The sequence below is a fragment of the Rhynchophorus ferrugineus genome, unplaced genomic scaffold (genome assembly GCF_030347505.1).
Source record: "Rhynchophorus ferrugineus isolate W39M unplaced genomic scaffold, kcgeb_rfMv2 rfM2, whole genome shotgun sequence".
NCBI lineage: Eukaryota > Metazoa > Arthropoda > Insecta > Coleoptera > Curculionidae > Rhynchophorus > Rhynchophorus ferrugineus.
This window is the reverse complement of record NW_027472581.1, coordinates 65,230,603-65,242,742: the sequence shown is the minus strand read 5'-3', so window position 1 is coordinate 65,242,742 and position 12,140 is coordinate 65,230,603. Positions and strand designations below refer to the sequence as shown.

Genomic DNA, 12,140 nt, shown 5'->3' with positions numbered 1-12,140 from the left:
TGTTTTTTATTATTCCTACCTTATAGACTGTTATTGGTGGTGGTTTGGGAACAACTTTTTCAGGGCTTGGTTGTATGTTCTCTTCAATTTCTTCCGACAGGTTGCTAAAACTGTTTTTTGTCTCTATCGGTTTCTGCAACCAATAGTCACTGATTCTTGTTTGTTTCCTCGCGATTTCTTCTTCTGGACTTCTCAATCGTTTTTTGTTAATGACTGTAGTCCATTCTGATGGTGGAGTTTGCGTTATTGCTGTTTGTTCTAATCTTATATCAAAGTGTGCAGGTGATTTGGTTGAATCGCTATGGTTTGCCATTTTTTAATATTTTAATATTTTATTTAATTTACTTCCAGATGATAAAAAAAATAAAATAAATACATTGTTTATTTCACGCACTTCATTTTTCACTTACGTTATTTTAGCACTAGTTTTTTACTATAAATACTATAAATGAATTTCAAAAGGACTGTTGTAAAATAAGATGAAATAATTTTAAACACTAATAAAAATGAGATGCAGTCCTTTTGTCTGGTCACGTAAACACGTATTCACTACACTTTAGGTCGACTGAGAGACAGATAGCCGCATCTGTTATGCGTTTTTAACGCTCAGTTAAATAACCGTAATAAAATACTGGGTTTTTTTAAAGAACGGTATCTTTTTATAGCTTGGACCGTATTGAAAATACGTCTTCACCCTACGAAGGTTGGAACTTCAAAACACTTAAAAAATGTTTTTAAACCTTTCCAGTCTCAGCTACATAAAGATGACGAAAATAAAATTACTAGCTTTCTAGATTCGCCATTTCAAATGGATTTACCGCACGAGAAATTAACGGTCAAAAAAGTTAAACATACAATAATGAGAGAGATTAATATTAAAAAAGCTCCTGGTTATGACTTAATTACTGGCAAAATTTTAAAAGAACTATCTGAAAAGGCTATAAAACTATTAACATATATTTTTAATGCTATGCTACGAATTAATTACTTCCCTAGTATCTGGAAAGTAGCTAAAATATTAATGATACTTAAACCAGGAAAAATACCAGAAGATGTGACCTCCTACCGACCTATAAGTTTATTACCAATAATCTCGAAAGTTTTCGAGAAATTATACATAAAAAAACTAAACTATATAATAGAAAAAAGAAAAATTATTCCAGAACATCAGTTTGGCTTTCGCAATAAGCATGGGACTATAGAACAAGTGCATAGACTTGTAAACCAAATAAACGCTGACCTAAATGCCAAAAGATATTGTTCGGCTGCTTTCCTAGACATATCTCAGGCTTTTGACAAAGTATGGCATACGGGCTTGCAGGTTAAACTAAAGAAACTTCTCCCTCATCCGGACTATCAGCTACTAAAATCGTATCTCACTGACAGACATTTTATCGTAAATCAAGGCGATGAACATACCGAATTAAATCCCATATATTCAGGAGTTCCGCAAGGTAGTGTACTGGGTCCAGTACTGTATCTTCTGTATACGGCTGATCTGCCCACCACAAAAATAACTACTGTGGCAACATATGCAGACGATACAGCAATCTTAGCATCCCATGAAGATCCAGTCACAGCATCAATAAACCTACAAACCCACCAAAATACAATTATGGTTGAAGACATGGCGCATTAAAGCCAATGAATCAAAATCCACGCATATAACGTTTACCCTGCGTAGAAAAACATGTCCACCAGTAAATATCAATCATTGTCAACTCCCCCAAGCAGAGCATGTTAAATATCTCGGTATGCATTTAGATCGACGACTAACCTGGAAGAAGCACATACTCTCTAAACGGAAACAACTAGGACTAAAATTATATCAAATGTATTGGCTCATTGGGCGCAAATCCAAGTTATCATTAGATAACAAGGTATTGCTGTATGAGTCTATACTCAAGCCCATTTGGACATATGGAATTCAACTATGGGGTACCGCTAGCAAATCTAATATATCCATCATTCAACGGTTCCAAAATAAGGTGTTGCGTGCCATTGTTGATGCTCCATACTATATTTCAAATAAAGTGATACAACGCGATATTCCTCTAGAACCTATAACGAGTGTAATCCAACGTGTGTGAAGTACTTCGAAAGAGTGTCAGTGCATCCCAATGTACTCGCTAATCAGCTAAATATGCGACGTGATAGTGAAGTGCGTAGACTAAAACGTTTAACACCACCTGATCTGATTACTGGACATATGTAGAGTTTAGAATAAGCATTAGAATAAGTCTAATTAATTAAGATAATATTTTGTACAGAAGATTGCTTAATGAAGTGATTTTCTACATGCCATGTATATATAATATAAACAGAAGAAATACTTATTGCCAATAGGGCAGATTGTGGACTCACGAAGAGTAATAAAAAAAAAAAAAAAAAAAAAAAAAATTTTAGCTTAAATAAATTAGTTTTATTTTAATTTGGGAAATATACATTGATGAATTAATTAAACATGTACTCGACTTGCTTGTGTATTAATGCACGTACTACAGAACATAGTAGTAATAAATTAATTTGTAAATTTAGATTGTACCAAGCATATCTAATGTAAGATGTAATTAATAAAAAAATACTTCATAACATATATACCGTTATTTAATAGGCTCAGGTCGATGTTGGTGTTCTATGGCCATTGTCGTGGTGGCGATTATTTAACCTGTTTATCCATCTGGTACCTAGCAAAACCACTGGTGCCAATTTTGATGGAAAACTTATATTTAGGGACTATGTGCATTTCGCTATGAATGGATAAGTTATCAAGCCTTATTGCCGGATATGGAAAATAAATAATCTACAAAAAGCTGCTGTGATTATTTGTTGCTGTCATCCATCGAGATCACCATCAAGAGCGAGCACTAAAGAACGACGGTAAGACATCAATCAAATCCTGTTTTATGCACTGTTCTAAAAGGAAGAAAAATATATTTCACAAAAACCATTGAAATTTTTAAACTAATAGTTGAAATAACATCAAATTTTGACAAATAGCATTTAATGGGCCTATCAATGGTTGATGGGTCTATCAACAATGGCATTATCGATATGCCACACTGGATATTTATAAGCGTTCATATCTATGAAGCTTCTAACCCTTTCTCTCATATTAATTGATGTTCTTTAATGCTGATTGTTGTATATTCGAACCAAAAGGTTGACTTCACCGCCGAAGTTTGTATGAAGAATAAACTTTTATTCGACAAACAAGCCTAAACTATTGTAATCTGCACTTTTGTATATGTTAAACAGCATCATATAGACAATACATCATCTATTATATACCAGGTTAAAATATTATTTGTAAAATTGATTTCTAGTTATTTTTCCCAATATATTTCAGACGAAAAAAGAACAGGAATTGCAAAAATACTCTGCGGGTTAACCAAACCCTTGCCATCTGATACAGTCCCGTACCTGAGTTTGGGAAGGACGCCATAAATATTCGAAATATCGAAAATAATTTAGGGAAACTTTGAGTAACTCTGACAGTGGCCAATAATAAAAGGAAAAAATACGACCAATGCTATATATTCAAGCGAACGATAAATTGACAGAAAATTCACGGGATATTATTTATTTGAGATTGGTATCGTTATAGCAGACACGCGACAACTTTCTTCTGATTTTTATTTTCTTCGAACTATATCGGAAACGAGTCTATATGTTTAAAATATAAAAAAGCGATATATGCGCTATTGAGAATATACACATATTCGCACTCCATTTTTATATTAAAAATTATTTTTCTATTTATGTCGAGTTTTTTTCTTATTTCGTATTTTAATAGGAACCTATCTTATCTTTAATAGGAAGATTATCAAGATATATTATGTATAGATTATCCTGTGTTATTCAACATAATTCCCTTCAAGGGTGATACACTGATTATAGCGACCTTCCAACTTTTCGATACCATTTTTGTAGTAAAATTTGCCCTTTTTGTTGGTTCGTTGAATTTTTGGATGCCTGATATGAGTACGTTCAGCATTTTTGTGACTTAATTATAATCAAAAATGTTTGTTTATAATATAATATTCATTCCCAAAATTGTTGTATTTTCAATGTATGTATGGAAATAAAAATACAGATGTCGTTTTCCTTGGAATAAACAGCCTAAGTTAGCCAGATTAAAGATGCCTGTGTGATTTATCATTGTTTTAACCTGATATATATACAATTATTTCTATAGAACATTTGGGTTCATATATTACAGAAATACAACAGGAGAAATTATGAAAATATTACCCACAATATAAACCCATAATATGTCCAAATGGAGTAATAGCAAAATTACATTGAAGGTAAATGTGATTATACTACATGAAAAGTTTATGACAAGGTACTATCTCATAATTGTTTTATTATATTGTTAATAGATCTTTAAGCTGTCTCTTTAACTCCTCGATTTTACTATAATAAGAGGATAGCCGTAATTTTAACATATATCATACGTAAAGTCTATTCAAAACAGTAATGACGCACGTCATCAATATGTGCCTGTCCAAAATTTGTAAATTCATACAGTCGGACAATATTTTCCTTCCCATTTTATTCTATTTAAAAAGAGATAGAATGCTGTTTAACCTGTTCGAACAATGTAAAATGAAACCGAATGAGCGTGCAAAAGTTGTCCGTTTGTCAAAAGTCTGCAAAATTCTTCAAAATATTATAATTATCTGTTATAAACCGGCAAACGTTGTTTTAATAAATTTCAAATTGCCGCTTATTATAATCTGGTTTAAAATGCTGAAGCTGTCAGAGTCAAAAACTGATTGCGTCTGTAATCAGTTATTTCGAACAGGAACGAAATAATGGAGGCCCCTTCTTGCCAGTAGAATGTGTTGGAGATGTAAGCATTTTTACAGTTCAATATTAATTTGCTACCATTTTTATTGAACATATTTTTAGCGCGTTGCAGCCGCACTGAATATTAGTACGGTCACCAAAATATCTCAAGAAATAAAAAACAATATAACCTTAAATTCACCAAAAAGAAACCATCTTTATGCGAAACGGGTGACGTCAAGATCAGCTTGATATTAGCTGTATCAGAGATTAAATATACGAAATGTATAAAAACAGTAAGTAGTTTTTCAATTGAAATATAATTTTATTATTTCAGAGAAAATTGTTAGTCTGCAAAGTATCCATATAAAGATGAAAGATATGCAGCTATTTGTAGCTATTATGTAAGACATCCCTTCATACACTGTTGGATAATATAGTATTTAAGTGATGTAAAGATAATCTACGAAGGGGTTTAATGGAATTTCCAGACATTGGACTTCCAGAACTTCCAGAACAAATTTTAAAATCATATAACAAAATCTAGGAAGAATTACTGGAAATGGAAGAATATTAAGAATGGTACATTGAGTCACTCATGGCAAGATGATTATAAATATCGTGTAAAGGGAGTAAAAGTTAATGAAAAAAGGTAAAAATTGGAATAACTATCGATTAGGTACCTAATTTACTATTTATTCTACTCCCTATCACTGCATATTTAATCCAATTGAGTTGACATAGGGTATTGCAAACAATTATTACAATAGACATTCAGGTTGAGAAGGATCAATCAAACCAGAACTGTCTGGATTTATGGAAAGGAGCATTGTCGACAATAACACCTTCGGTTGGATGAGCTCGATCAGACACATTGAAGAAGGAATTGACAAATGGTGGAATCGTGAACAAGTTTTTGATAGATTGGAAACAAACAGCTCTGTTATTCACTTGTTTAGTGATTCTGAAAGTGACAGTGACTGAATAAAACTTTATGAATGTTGGTTTATGATTCAATGCTGACAAAGACAGGGTGATGAAAGAGGAAACAGCTAAGGTCAGTATATAATTAATATACTTTAACTGTAGGAAATTGTATTATAGATTGTGAGAGCTTTATGTGCATGTGTGCTATTGTTCTGAATATACATGGATCTTTAGTTAAAATGTATGAGGAGAGAAATAATACTAACTCTATCTAGTTCTATCAAGAAAGATGTGTACAGGTAGTAACAAAACAAATTAATGAGAAATACAGTAATTTTAAAATGACTTTACAAGGAATCATTGCAACGAAGGAAACAAGAACTAAGCGTAAAAGGTAAATATGCTCTAATTAATATAAAATACATTACTCAGATATACAATTGTTAATTAGGTGGATCAAGCCTTCGGAAAAACTACTACGTAAAAAACGCGCCTAGAACTCTACATATACTAGTGTGGAGAAAGTTCAATGCAAATATAATAAAACAACTCTAACCTATAAATTATTGTGGCTGTATAATTAATTGTAGTTTTAAGTTCTTCAATAGCATATGCATTTGATGTACTATAATATTGAAATAAATTATTAAGCCACAAAACAAGGAACGCTGCAATAACTAATAATCGATTACGTTAAGCTTATTAAAATTTTCCATTCTCAGTTCCAAATCAATTGAAACATTCCTGATAAATTAATGAAATATCAATGTAGAAGTCTTTTGTTTCAAAATTTTGTTTTTTTATTTATTTTAACGTATTTTAATTTACTAACGATTAAGTAATAAAAAATTAGTATTATATTTATTTGTACATTGTAAATGTATATCTATTGCATATTACATATTTATTTGTACAATATAAGGTATGTACATTATTAGATATGTAGGTCTTCTGTTGATTAGATTTATGTTTAAAATTTTTATTTATAAAATAATCTATTTGCAGTTTTTCCACTGTTTTTGCCTAGTATTAACTTGTATCTTGTATATAAGTATAACAATATCATGACATTTCATTCATTAAATTTCGATCATTAAATACCTGATTATTAGCTACTATTGTTGTCATTAATGTCAAAAATTGCTATTAGAGCAGATATATAAAAAACAAAGTTACAATGTTTCAGAAAAACTTTGAAATCCAAAAAACTATGCCTAAACCAAACATTCAAATAAAAAAGAGTCTATTAAATCAAACAAATATTTTAAGAAACAATGGCCAATTATTGCCAAACATTAACTAATTGAAAAGCGCCATGTGGTTATAATTAATATTATCATCTAGTTTTCAAAAAGAAGAAGTAAAATGAGTAAGAAATAAATGAAGGCATACGACAGAAATATACGACAGCACTGAAAATTAAACTTCTTAAATAATTTTTATAATTCTGCTTGGATATGTCAATGAAATCAGAACAGTAGACGTTAGAAAAACCTATTTATCTTTTGAATTACGTACATAAAAAAATTATTTTCATTGTAAACATGCTCTTAAAAAATACGATTATATTATCTCAAAATAAATGAATCATAGTGGAGACCTATTGTTGAGTTTAAATGCTATTTGATCAGTAACTTAATCAAACAATCAAAAGTGCAATACACAGTTTTGTAAAAAATATACTCATTATTTATAAATATTACGTCTATTTACTATTGCTTTTAATAAATTCCTGCCAAGATGTTGTCTGTTGCTCGCTCATTATGGATTTATAATCCTGCCAACCTGTTATATTTACTGTTGCTCTGTTTAACGTAGTCACCCTTCTTTTACCCCTATCCCCTAACCTTCCTAAACATAATGTAATAGGCCCAGTTTTCACACGACAATATCATCAAAGTTTCATGACAATATGACGTTTAGTTTAAAAGTTACAGTGGTTTTAGTTGAGCAACTTTTATATTTTCAAAATAATACATCGTGTCATAAGTTCGTGAAAACAATGGTCTCGATAAATTGACCAAATTATGCTTCGAATTGATTTACCACCCAGAATATAGCCCAGATCTAGTCCCCGATGATTACAGATTGTTTACAAAGAGACTGCCCCAGTTCCAAAAGGCCTACACTAGGCACTACACTATGATTATAAAAGACTATTATTTATTGATGAGTAGTTTAATATTGCCTAAAAGTTGCTGTTTTATCAGTTAGAGAGATAGAAAAGCAACGATATCGTTAAAGGAAGATCGACAATGTGTTAAATCTTAGAAACTGGTAATGATTACTTGTAAGTTAAATGAATACATAAAACTAATTACTTAATTGTGCAAGACAGTTGTTACTCAACGAGTAACATGATAACAACAGTTATGATTGCACTTGGATACTGTTTGAGAAAGTTACTGTAAAGGTTCATGAGATTGAGGTAAATCCCAATCGAAAGGCGTTTAAGTTCGGAGCAAATATAATCTATGGTAATATAATCAAATAGGTATCTATGAATAAATTGTTCAAGATGTTCGAGGAAATTAATTGGAAATTACTAAATACGGAAATTTATTTATTTTTATATTTATAAATTTATAATTTATCTATTTTTTGATTAATTTTCCTCTAACGAGAGTCAGCAACAACTCCAAAAAAGATATCGATCAAGTTTATAGAAATGACTCTAAAAAATAAGAGACCAACGTTGTCCAAGGTTAGAACTGCTGCAACCGATCACCAACGGTAACGAGATTTAGTGCAGAATATTAAAAATGCTGCTGCATCAACATCAGGATATTGGTTGAAAAGTAGACACTCTCCCCGAGCATCAGCTATGAGTTGATAATGATCATGATGTTTAAACAAACCACGCCTTAATTTGCAAAACTTAAGCGATGATTTTCTGAACTATCAGAAGGTACGTTATTTTGATGTAAACTTTTTTTTCTGTAAATCGTATCTTTTTCATGAATTTGGTCCACACGATAACAATATGCGAGATGGTTGATAGTCAACTATTATGTATTGCATTTTGAGAATGGTTGGGAAACTTACTGCAAACTGTCATTACATTTGATAAACAACAATAGAAAGGCGTCTGTAAAGCAAAATCAAGATAAGAACACAGAAATGAAAATTAGATTTACCCCCTACTGTTGCGATAATCGCGGGTTCGAATCCTACTGAATTGTTTAATATTTGTGATTATCCTAGGCAAGAGTGTAAAATCCAACATGAAAAATTATCCCAGCCACGCCAGTAACCAGGCTGGGTAAGGCCGGACGTCTTCAGGGATAATTTCTATTTTTTCTTGGTCACTCGCCAGTCGGTAGGCTGCCGAGGACCGTGGTTCGGAGCCCACGTTAAACAGTAGGTCCAGTCCAAAATTATTTTATTTTTTAGTGTAACATTTTCTAAGAAGAGAATTTTTTTATCAGACATGTTATATTAAGGTCATTGTTTAAAAAATTCAACATAGGTACTTCTGTAAACGATATTTTTTATCAATTTAGTCCAAGCAGTTGCCACCATAATACGATATATTTTACCAGTTCGAAAGTAATATATAAACAAAATCCTTATTCAGTTTTAAAAAACTGGAGCTGATACTTCCTTGGGCAATTTTTGATTTTTACACATTACATTCCTAAAACCTCTCCATTTGATTCAGGATCTCTTGATACAGTCTCTCTGAACTCACAAAATTATTTTAATAAAATCATGCGGTAATGATATTTTGTTCCATTATTAGTGAATACAACAATTAATTGTGAACACTTGCTGTGTCTTTCACATTTTTAAATTAAATTATATTTAATCGTGATATTTAAAATCTTAAAAGGTTGAATTTGTAGTTCTTGCTACTGTTGACCAAGTAGTGCTCCGCGAAGCTAATTATTCTTGACCACAATGAAAACACAACACACACACATAAAATACTAGTTTATCACTCTTATTAACAAATTATTTAAAAATAAAAAAGTGAAGTATAAATTTGCACATATTTTTCATATAAAATGGACAGTTACAAATTTGCTCATGCTCCAAATATTTACCAAAATCCCCTACCTAACAACTCCCCATTAAAATCAGAATTAACGACACCTATTAGCATAACTTTCCACTATTACAATATCCTTTATTTTCATTTAGATTTATTTCAAAAGTTCCCATTTTAAAACTTCATTGAAAAATAACTTTTTAAATTTATCAAACCATGCCAGTCACTTTTTCCATTACAGAAACTGTTAGAAAATTAATTACAGTTAGTGTCTCCATGAAAGTGAGACAAATATGGGTAAGCTCGGAAAAAGACAAATGAAACTCAACGTCCTAAAATTAAATTTCCAAGAATATTCGCTTTAAAAACTCCCTTTGATAGTGTAAAAGTTCTAAATATACCTAGAAAACCTAGATACCTAGAAAAGTTTTAATAGACACTAATAATGTACGTATTTTACTATATAGGGCATAAAAAATTAAGCTAATTATACAGACAACCGATTATTTTTAAAATAACTGTTGTTTTATTTTTATACGAACCATAGCAACTAGAACAATTGTGTAAACAATGCAAACTGCTAAAATAAATTCAAGCGTCGCGATCCGAGCTATTGTTATTGTGGTGATTTGCATAAACACCGCCTACTTGAGGTTGTTTAATGAAAGTTAATTTACATATAGTGTAAACAAGTTTAAAATAGAGTTATGGCTTACAAAGTTGTTTTTTTATATTATATTTTATATGATTAGATATTCGAATTTACTAATATTAGTTAAATATTGAAAAATATTAACTTGTTATTCATATTATCAGCTAAGTCCTATTTAAAAAATTTAAATCAGCATTTTAGTACATTCGCATATATTTAAATGTAGAACAACAAATGCTTATTTTTATTAAATATCTCTCAAACCAACAAAAGTGTGTATTAGTGGATTTATGTATTAATGGATTCAATAATACTTGGAAGTATTATTAATGTGTTTTAATGAAAATCTTAAAATAAATGGCAGCAAATACAGAGATCGTGATAAAATAATAAATAAATAAAATAATTAAAGCAATATTGTAATAAGATCCACTTAATATCAAATATATACAGTAAAATAAATAATGATAATTAAAATAGACCGTATAGAAATATAATAAAACAAAAAAAATAAAACAAAGCTTTATTGTAAAAATAAAAATTTAACAAACGATACAAAGATTTTAACATTCATTAATTGCTCTCATGGCTAACTTACCAATTAGCTATATTACACCCTGCAAGAAAACAGCAGATGTGACAATCGCGTCGCGTATGGGACAAGTGTGAGTTCGACGCCGCACCAGGTAGCATTCTTCCAGGACCTTGTCGAAGCCGACACCTGTTACAAGTGTCACGCACGTCATCCGCATGTATTTCGGGACACAATTCACACATTAGTCCCTTTTATTTAATGTTCGATTTAATGACGCGAACTGGACAAAAACCACCAATCATAATGTCATTTTGTCGATATAATATCGTCAAAAATAAACAAAACAGTAACAAAACAGTTTAATGCTGTAATATTAAATTGCCATAACATATATACCACGTAATCGCCAATAAATCAAAACTGTATATAATCTACAATTAGACGAAAAATAAAAAATCTCAATCTAATCATAATACATACATTTTAATTGGATTACATTTACATATTCATATTTTACCCTACGTAAGTAAATCTATGCATGTTTACGTATAATCAGACGGCACAACCACCAATAACAATAAAGGATATCATTCCATATAGCAATAATGCTAAGTACTTCAGAATGAACCTTAATGTAAAATATATTAGTTAATTGGAAGACAGTCACAATTATTACTACATAATAAATTGCTATTATATTAGGAAGTATTGAAAAGTATATGGATATACGGAATAAAATTATGAGGGTGTTCCGCGAAAATTAATATAAACACAAGCTTTCCAGAACATCCAGAACAAAGTCCTGAGAAGTATTATAGGTGCACCGCGATTCTACAGGACCGATTGCATTCATCGAGACCTTCAGATAACGACTGTAACCCAGGAACCCAAGAGAATTGCAAAGAGACATGAGGACAGACTCCATTATCATATCAATATCGAAATACAACTCTTGAGTAGCACCAGAACAGGACCCAGATTTAAAAGAATCAAACCATTTGATCATGTGTAGTATAGTGAGATGTATTTAATAGAAAAACAGTATAAAAAACAGTAAAAATAGTAGAAACATTATTACATCAAAGACTAAGATATGGTCGATGAGTCCTCCTAGGTATATACCTAGATTTAAGTTAATGTAAAGACAAATTGTTGGTTAGTCGGCAACGGCTAGTAACAATGTAATATATAATAATAATAAATTTTAAAAAATACAGTTAAATCAATTCTCATTAAATAAC

General features: G+C 30.7%; 1 protein-coding gene across 1 annotated transcript in view; it reads right to left on the bottom strand.

The window, feature by feature from the left end:
• Positions 1-11,099, bottom strand: part of LOC143191222 (uncharacterized) — a 68,709-nt gene extending 57,610 nt beyond the window's left edge. The window contains exon 1 of the mRNA XM_076396097.1: positions 10,963-11,099. The gene's annotated coding sequence lies outside the window, so the exon portion shown is untranslated. The remainder of the gene's footprint in view (positions 1-10,962) is intronic.
• Positions 11,100-12,140: the final 1,041 nt, after the last annotated feature.